The following is a 7936-nucleotide window of genomic DNA, read 5'->3' on the forward strand; positions in this document are numbered from 1 at the left end:
ACCAAATCACCAAACAGTGCGCATTTGCGTTTTTTGGTCAATGTGTCCATCTTTAAAGTGAATTTGGGGAAAAACTAAGGCAGCTAGAAAACTGCGGTTTGTTGCATTGAAAATAGCGTAGCATCTACCATATGAATCGGTAAAAAAGTAAAAGTCGATTTTTTCAACCCAAATGCCGACGGCAAATCACCCACGAATTTGCCAATTGCATACTACATATTTGCATAACTTTCACTTTTTAGATTCACAAAATTGTATCTCGCATACATATGCATGTACACAATTTGTACATATTACATATTCCGACCTATGCATGTATTTATTTTAAATAATTAACCAATTTAAAGAACAATAAAAGCTTTGTAAAATCGTAAAAAGCCGTCAGCATTTCGCGTCTAACAAAAAAAACATGCATTTGCTTTGATGAGACAATTTCTGTTAAATTTATTTTGCTTCTGGCTGGGCTCTGTTAAAATTCGATTGTCTCTTGCTGGCCGCTCTTAAAATGCGCTTCGCCAGTTTTGTTGGTATTTGACAGTTTCCACGCTGATCCGTTCTTGGACCTTCTCTATAAATATACGTTCTCTGTTTTCTCACTGCAAATTCACAACTGTCAACTCATTGTTCTTCGCCATATTCTTTGTTTACCCGTTGCCACAAATGTCATTCTGCGGGAATGCGCAATCTTGTATTCTATCGTTCTTGTATAAATCCATATACATATTTTCGTAGAGAATTTTTGCGGCTTGATAAGCATTTTCGTTATAAATACAGTATATTTTGCTTTGCTGCCTTTATTTTTAAGTGCACATTTAAGATACCTACCCCAAAATGCGCATCTGAGACATTATTTTTTAAATTTATAAGGAAACTGCTCTGATAGATGCATTCAACATACATGCACATTGGCGATACCTGCCTTAAAATTTATTCAACTAGTATCAATTATCAAAGAGAGTATTACGTTTACCTGCACTGGCCCTACAATTACCTAATTTTACAAGCTTTTATTTATTTTGCTCATATCGCAGGACAAAGAAAATGGCTATCAATTTATGTAGTTATAAAAATAATAAGAAACCATTCGAAAAAAATTTCGCTTGCATTATTTTCTACGTGGTAAGTGCTTTTCCATTATTTGGTTTCATAGGGATTCGGATAACTTCCTCATTGAAGTAGTAAAGAAAATTCGCTTAAGTGCGTTTTTCGGTTAGGTGCACAAGTTTTTCGTGCAAAGAAGGATGTGCAGCTAAGCAAAATATACTGTATATATAAGTGTGTGCGTATGATGCATCAACAGTGTTGCCGCGCCGTCCCAAGAAAATGTATCACCGACCAAGCCAAAAATGTATCCAAATGTATCCAATTTTCTTTTTTTACGTATCCATCTCATAATTTGTAAGAAAACCAAACATTTTGAAGAAAAAGACATAATTTAACCCATCCTAAGGACTTGGAATACGTGTACATATATTTTTATATTTCTTAAAATCAAACATTTGAAATTTCAATTTATAAATTACATCTTTTATACATAAGTATTTTGCAAAGTAAGTATAACAAATAGTAATTAATATGTTACATTTGTACCTGTACACTATGAAAAGTGTGTGTAAAACTACTACTGAAAAATATCTATTTTTCAACAGGAATCTGTATAAAGATACATACGTACTCGTATATGATGTTCAGGATTCGATTTTGAACTTGAGATCTTTAAAATATACACATAAATTAAACATTTTATGTGTTATTTTGCACTCTGCGACAAATCTTCATATGTTCATTGCTTCATTCACAAAAAATAAAATGCTCTAATTTCACGCTTAAGTAGCCATTTTTATATCATTTAGAAAACGTCATTAATGAAAATCTAATTTTGAACGAAAAAAACTTTATAGAAAATAAAAAATTTTGGCCTATTTAAAAAAGTATCCACATTTATACTGATAGGAAAAAATAAGTATCCCGCAAAAATTCGTCTAAAAATGTATCCAATTGGATCTATTTAGATCCAAACGGCATCCCTGTGCATCAACATGTCGAAATGACAACTGTCAAACGCTTGTAAGCGCACACTATGGAGTTGCTCAGTTTTTACGCACGTAAGCGCATGACAACGGATCTCGCATACGCACACATAAGCTTGTCTATGGAATATTTTTATTCGTTATTTAAGCGCGTGGTTGCCACCTATATATGTATTATATATATTACCGACGTATCCTTTTGAGAGGTAGCCGCACCCTTATAAGAGGAATAAGACCCAAACTTTTCAGGTCAAAATTTCAGTAGGTTGCGTCTGTATGGCCTTTTCAATTTTATAAATTATCATTATTTTTAAGTGGAAAAATAAAACTCAAAATTAATGATAATCTCTGCGCGAAAAAATAAAAATCATAAAATAATCATTATTTGTAATCCCAAAAATAAAAATCATATAATAATTTTTTCCGTTTGAGCGAAAAAATAAAACTCAATAATAATTCATAAAATAATGATTAAATGCTGATTTAAATTATTTTTCTCATAATGATTACCTTCCCTGCGTTTAAAATATGAAATAAAATAGTTTAGTGAAAGTACCACATTTCACTGCTTTTGGACTGGTGCGGGACTAGTTACTATCGGACTGGTTCGTTTTTGGCGAAAAAGGACTAGTACTGAACTAGAAATTTGGTTCACTAGTTCGTGTTTTCCCTGCATAACAAATATCTGGATATGAGTGCCAAATAAAGTTTTTGGTTTTATGAAATGCCCAATGCTCGTTATGTGCTAATGCGATTAATTGCAATCGTACATACTTTTAAGGTAAGGCGACATTATATGTCATTGCATGCGGAATTTGAAAAATATGAAGGTGATATGAGCAACCTCTCGATGAGCTGAAAATGCTTGCATATTATCAAACTGACGAAAGCGACGCTATGATGACTCATGCTTACGAAGTAATACCGAAATACTTCACATCAAAACTGGTATATTTTGAGAAAGAAAAGTCCAGTCGCGAGAAAATAAATTTTCAAGGCTAAGAGATAAATGATGCCCTAAGTAGAAACGAGCAAATGAATTTTTTGTTTTCATAATATAACCTCAAATATCTCTAAAATCCGTCGTTTTGGTACTTTGAGGTTAGGATATCTCAAAATCCTGACATGAAAGAGAAATTCTTGGAAAATTGAATATAGCACCAATAAATCTACAAAAAAAAGTGTTTTGCTCAGGTGGTAAAAAAAGTCAAAATTTGTCTGTGTAATCAAACTCAAATTTTTTTGTAATGTTTTTTATGTGAATCTATATGTATGTACGATACACTAATTTAATACATTTAGTATAATTTATTGAATACTGAGGTTTTCACAAAGCTTAGAAATTTAAATTTGTGAATTTTATTGTTGTATAAACTATCATTTTTTTAAACATTAGTTTAATGAAATTAAATTAAAGAACTTTACATGCATGTATGTACTTATAAAAATTTATTTCTTAATTCATTATTTGAATATTTATTCATAATTTTTTATTATATTTTATTGTGTTTATTTCATGTTCATAAGACAAATTAAATATAAATTTTTAAGAGCGTTTTCTAACACGCGCAAAAACGACGCATTTTTATACAATATAGAAAAGTGGCAACTGTTAAACAGCGCGATTCACGAATACCATGATAAAATGAGACAGTATTGGGGTGCCCATCTATGGTCAAAAGAATTCTATACATTTTATTTTAAAATTACTTTTAATTTGAAGTTCATTTTCAAAAATTTTAATTAGAAGCCGGTTTCTCTCTTTGCGCCAGGAAACCAACTTTATTCTTAAGATCCTCTCAGTTGCTTCGTTTGAGTGTGGTATTAAAAAAAAAAATAAAATTAAATATTTTTTCATACTGTGAAAAAGTACTACTTTTTAAGGACTTCATCTATACTTCCTCATGGCTTAAATAATTTTTCAACTACGCAAAAACTGTGAAAGACTAAGAATTCGCTAAAAAGAGTAGATACTCTTGTCTACTCTATGTCTTGTATGCAAAACTCTTTTACAAAGTCAGTAAATTGAGAAAAGGGAGTTGTAAGTTATAGGCAAAAGCCACTCGAATATTAAAATTTATTGTTATTAAAATGAAAATTATTTTCGAGATAACTAACAACACTCGACAAAACAACGTCAGCCTTCTTTTTAAATAATTTAAGCTCCATCATATTATCGCAACTGGTACTTAACGACACGGCGATATGCCCATAAAACGATTGATCTTTTTGTTGTATTAATTTCTTGGGCATATCAAACATTATCTAAAACATGTCAACTATAATTAAATTATTTTTTTCTTATTTTTTACAGTACAGTTTAAGGAAGTTCCAACGTTATGTAGAAACCTTAAGAAAATGTTAAAGTATTTTGTTTGAATTGAAAATTCAGTACAAATCAGTAAAAATTTTGAAAAATCAGGACATTAGCGTACTGATTGAAGAAATGAATAAAATCAGTACAAGGGTTGAAAAATCAGTACTATACTGATAAAATTAGTACGTCAGGCAACCGTATTCTTCACACATATCGGCAATGGACCAAAAATTAAAGGAATCATTATCGTTACGGTGACCATATTTATGGCAGCCGAATACGGGACAAAAAAAATTGTTTCCAATTTTTTCCACAAATGCTAAAAGATTTTGAAACCTTTTTCAATGATTCAAGATTTATTAGCTTTGAAAGCGCACCTTAAGGTGTCATATATTTTTCGATCTTTTGTGAAAACAGCACATAAATACTTCGTACTTTGTACTTTGTGCTCGGGATTTTTGCCCCGCAAAATTTGTTACAAACATTTCAAGGCATGGAAACATGATGAAAATATCCGACTACTTTTGAAGCACGTGTTTTATTCAACGCATTATTTTCGACTCGGATTTCGGCCAAGCACAATGAATAGCATCCGGAACGAGTTGAATTGCAAAGCGTACACTCACCGACGTGTACGTATGCCGTGTCTGTTTGACGTAGCAACATAGCAAATTTACTGTTGATAGAGAGAGAGAAGCACGCGTAAACGTCGCACAGTGGGGAAAAAAAGGTTGCGGTGGACAAATCAAATTTGAGAGCCCAAATATGAACCGATTTCAAGTTTCTTTTTTTTAAATAAGAGATAAGCGTCGATCTATCCGTGTCGATTTTTTAAAAAAGCTCTGGTTTTTTATTTATTTATGTTCAAAAATGAAAGAAAAAATAATTTACGTTTGAATGCTTCCAATCTTTTGGAAAATATTTGAACTCAAATTCGGATGCCTGCAATTATTTAAAAAACTATTCATAAACATTCCATAGGAAACATTTAATTAAAAAATATTTTTAATTTGCCATATATACTGATATAAATTTTGAAAACCGTTTTTTCTAATCGAAAAACTCGAGAACAGCTGTACCGATATTTTTGAAATTTTGGACCACGACTCTAGACCCTCAAATGATGATAATAGAAGAGGAATATTTTCGATATATAAAGGGGGCGTGGCACCTCCCATACAAATTAAAGTTTTCACACAACATATCTCTTATTCCTCGTAGAGTGCTGCAACTTAGTATAAAGATATATAATATAAACCCCAAACTCATGGAAAAAATGGGAGTTATTGAAAAAGGGGGCGTGGCACCTCCCATACAAGCTGAATTTCTCACATTAGAATGTGTATATGGTGTGAGAAATTCAGTTTGTATGGGAGGTGCCACGCACCCTTTTTCAATAACTCCCATTTTTTTCCATAAGTTTGGCGTTGGTAAAATATATCTTTGTACTAAATTGCAGCACTCGACGATGAATACCAGAGATATGTTGTGTGAAAACTTCAATTTGTATGGGAGGTGCCACGCCCTCTTGATATATCGAAATTGTTTTTGATCTATTGTCAGCCTTGGATAGTCTGGAGTCGATGCCTAAAATTTCAAAAATATCGGTACAGCTATTCTCGAGTTTTTCGAACAGAAAAAAACGAAAAAAAGACTTTCAAAATATATATTAGTACTAGCGGTACCCCGGTGTGCTTCTCTACACCAAATATTGAAAAATATTGAAAAATTAATGAAAACCCCTGCACGCCGTACTTCCTTTTGTTGGAAGTGCTCCTCAACATTTTGCGATCTTCTTTGCGTTAAAATCATGTTCGCATGACGCGCTCGTCGAGCTATATTTTAACGACTGGCTCGTGGTGGATTTCTTGAACGCTGTGATTCTACAGCTGTATTCTGCGCATACCGTCCACGTCGTACTTCATTTTGTTGGGAGTGCTCCTCAATATTTTGCGATGTTCTTTGCGATAACATCATGTTCGCAAGACGCGTACGTCGGCCTATATTTGAACGACTGGATCGTGGCATTTTATTCAATAGCGAACGAAAAACTCAATGCATAGGAACGAATTCGATAAATCGTATGGTAAGCGCACTTTTTTTAAAATAATCAAATGAAATTCACAATCGACAGTAAAAGAGCACTTGAAAAACCTTCATTCGTAGCCAAAGAACACAACACAGCCACAATTTTCCACAATGGTTTTGTTCACTATAAATCAATGAGGAGAAATACCTGCATGGAAAATTTCCAGTATACTCAAACTTTTCGTACGAAACGCTGCAACAAATTTGTGCAAAAATATTGAAATTGACGAAGAAAAATAAAATGAAATATGAATTAAGAACTATATTAAACACACGTATTGATTTTCCAAAGTCCAAAATAGAAAGACCGAATATATTAATGTACACCACCTTTTCGATAATACGATGAAATGACAGATATGTTATGTTGTGGTGACTTTCATTCCATTGGCTCTACAAAACCCCTATTGAAAAACTTACAGCCATGTATATACTTGACTTAATTTATCCGAAGAAAAAATAAACACAGCACATTATGGCAACAATTTTTCACTATATTTTCGATTTTTCATGTATGTGCTGTTGTACCATGTACGTGGCTCATGTGACAGACATAAACTGTCATATATCATGAACCGCTGGACCGACTTCGGGCCCACTTCACATAACCCATCTGCATGATAGTCCGAATATACCGTTTAAATTTGGTAGAATTCGTCCACTTATTTTTTTATTTAAGATGGGAGGTGCCACGCCCCCCGTTCCCAATACCGCACATTTATCTCCATGAGTATGGAATTTTTTATATGTCTCTATACCAATTTCCAGTAATCTACTACAAATATTTCAAGAGATATATTTCAAGAGATAAATGAAAATTTTTGTTAGTGTGGGTGGTGCCACGCCCCCTTTTCCGAATTCGGGGAAACTTAACACAAACCATCTGCATAATAGCCCGACTATGCCGCATAAATTTGGTTGAAATCTTGTACTTATTTTTTATATATAAGATGGGAGGTGCCACGCCCTCTTTTCCAATACCGCCCATTTTTCTCCATGAGTATGGAGTTATTTGATATACCTCTATACCAACTTCTAGTACTCTACCACAAATATTTCAAGAGATATACAACATACAAATTTTAGTTAGTATGGGAGGTGCCACATCCCCTTTTACGAATTCGGGCAAACTTCACATAAACCATCTGCACAATAGCCTGAATATGAGCTCTGTGAAGTTAGCCCCCCCACTTTTACAAATAAATACTTTAACCAGTGCACATTGTAGGACTTTGTTTGTAGTTGTTTGTAGTGGATTTAAATTTGTTTGTAGTTCAACAGATAACAAAATACGATAGGTTGAAAAAATCGCTCCACCCCACCTTCACCAACAATCAATTTGACTAGTGTACCTTGTAGGAAATCGTTTGTAGTTGTTTGTAGTGGTTTTGATTTTTTCTGTAGCTTAACAGATAACGAAATACGATGGGTTGAAAATATCGCCCCCACCCCACTTTCACCTACAATCAATTTGACTAGTGTACCTTGTAGGAAATCGTTT

The sequence above is a fragment of the Rhagoletis pomonella genome, unplaced genomic scaffold, assembly GCF_013731165.1.
Source record: "Rhagoletis pomonella isolate Grant_MI unplaced genomic scaffold, Rhpom_1.0 Rhpom_scaffold_00002, whole genome shotgun sequence".
Taxonomy (NCBI): Eukaryota; Metazoa; Arthropoda; class Insecta; order Diptera; family Tephritidae; genus Rhagoletis; species Rhagoletis pomonella.